The sequence below is a fragment of the Microtus oregoni genome, unplaced genomic scaffold, assembly GCF_018167655.1.
Source record: "Microtus oregoni isolate MIOR12 unplaced genomic scaffold, Mior012 000016F_ref0000370, whole genome shotgun sequence".
NCBI classification, from domain to species: Eukaryota; Metazoa; Chordata; class Mammalia; order Rodentia; family Cricetidae; genus Microtus; species Microtus oregoni.
Window position 1 is genome coordinate 16,025,852 of NW_024543075.1, and position 2,320 is coordinate 16,028,171.

Sequence of the window (2,320 nt, forward strand, 5' to 3'; positions counted from 1 at the left end):
CTTCGGGAACTAATGGGTCCATTGGGTTATTTACAGGAGTCTGGGTGAAGGACTACCATGGGGGACTCAGAGCCAGCTTCATCACCAAAAAGTCTACCCCACCCTGGGTGAGAGCTCACAAAAGTTGAACCCCTGGAAGTCCCTGTCCAACCTGCAGGCAGCTCCACCCAGCAGTCTCCTCTCCCAGCCGTTATTCATGACTTCTATCAGCTTGAGAGGCAGGAATTTGTGAAGCTTGCAAGTTTCATGAACCTCTTGAGCCTCGTAAGGTCACTTCCTACATCATATGAGCCTCCTCCTTCCCTCTAGAAGGGAATGTTTCAATATGCAGGAAATATTCACCCAAGAAATAAATAGTAAAGAAAAGGTCTGACATAGAACTGTACACATTTTTAAAGTTCTGTGTTAATGGACTGATGACCACAGGCTTTGGGAACCTCGCCCGTATTTCCCTAGGAGCAACGGTTTGGTGCTTGCTCTCTTAGTGTTCACAGAGACTTCACGGAAGATAACAACATGAATAAGGAACATATCTATATATCTAACACGGACTACAAAACAAAAGCACTATAATAATACAGAAAGGGCTGGGGAGGTGGCTTAACTGTTACAAGCACTTGCTGTTCTTCCAGAGGACCAAGGTTCAGATCCCAGCACCAACATTGCATAGCTCACAACCCCCTGTAACTCCATCTCTAGGGAATCTAAATACTGTTTTCTGACTCCTGCAGGTACCTGCACATATGTGATACACACACACACACACACACACACACATTTCATTAGACTCCCACCTCTCACTTGCCAGCTTCCTCCCATTTACACTGCTTACATGCCCTCTCCTGACAGAGGTTTACTCTGACAGCCCTGTCTTGCTGTCTCTTCCTCATGCCTCCACCACAGCCGAAAAGGACCTGGAAACTATTTTCTTCTTGTTCACTTCCTGCCTGGTTTCTCTATTGAGCATCAACCGCCAGGCGACACACCTGCCTTTTTCCCTAATGAATTCCCGACACACAGCACAGCGCCTGACATTTGTAAAGGCCTCAGTAACTTGCTGTTAAATAATAAATAAATGAGACCATCAATTAGTACAAACAGCACTCACTGAAACTGTTCACTCTTGCTCAGGGGCCACGGTAATCTTCCCTGTATTGTTCCAATTTTAGTATATGTGCTGCCAAGTGAGAACAGCTAGGACACGGTACAGAGAAACCCTGTCTCAGGGGGAGGAAAAAACACCTGTGTTCGCCGGTGACAGCAGCTCTGAAGTATTGATCAGATCCAGTGGAACGAGGCACTCCGTTTCAGGCAGACATTGTCTATCAGTCCTGACACTTTACCATCTACACCTGGAGACTGTCATCTCTGGGATTGGTTCCAACATGACCATGTTGACAACGTGACATCTTATCTACAGGGTCTGTGAAATTCTGCAGCCAAAGCACTGGGCAGACTTCTCTAGTCCGGGGTGGGGGGTGGGGGGGAGCTCAGCACTGTCAACTGCTGTGAACAGTTGACCTTGGCTCTCCAGCTTCCATTGGCTTAACCCTGACATTACTAAATCAAGAAATCCCACTTGCAAGACCTAAAAACAGAATTTCCCCGGAAAGCATTTCAAACACATGCCAGAAGCTTTACCTTTCTACTTTAGGTCCCTTCGTTGTTTCATTCCTGTCCCCTCCCTGAAGGGTATCTGTCCACAGATCTGACACACAGCACAGCTAAGTCAGATAAATTGAGCTTACAGAGGGCTTCAATCAGTGCCCGCAATTACCAACACACCACACACACACAGAGCCCATATCCCCCCCCACAAAGCAACACATACATGAAGACTCGCACAAACAGCAGCGCATACATGCACACAAACAGCACACACACATGCACACACACATAAACAGCAGCACATACAGAGGCAGACACACACAAACAGCACACACACATGCACCCACACACAAACAGCACACACACATGCACCCACACACAAACAGCACACACACATGCACACACACACACACAAACAGCACACACACACATGCAGACACAAACAGCACACACACATGGAGACACACACAGCAGCAAACATACACACGTAGACACACACAAACAGCACACACACACATGCAGACACAAACAGCACACACATGGAGACACACACAGCAGCAAACATACACACGTAGACACACACAAACAGCACATACACACATGCAGACACACAAACAGCACACACACATGCACACACACACACATGCAGACACAAACAGCACACACACATGCAGACACACAAACAGCAGTACACACACTTCTATTGTTGAGT

General features: G+C 47.2%; 1 non-coding gene across 1 annotated transcript; it reads right to left on the reverse strand.

Annotated features, from left to right (window-relative positions):
• Window positions 1-1,086: 1,086 nt before the first annotated feature.
• LOC121458176 lies at window positions 1,087-1,192 on the reverse strand. Its single transcript, XR_005975815.1, has one exon. It is a non-coding gene; the product is annotated as a U6 spliceosomal RNA (small nuclear RNA).
• Between the last annotated feature and the right edge of the window lie 1,128 nt (window positions 1,193-2,320).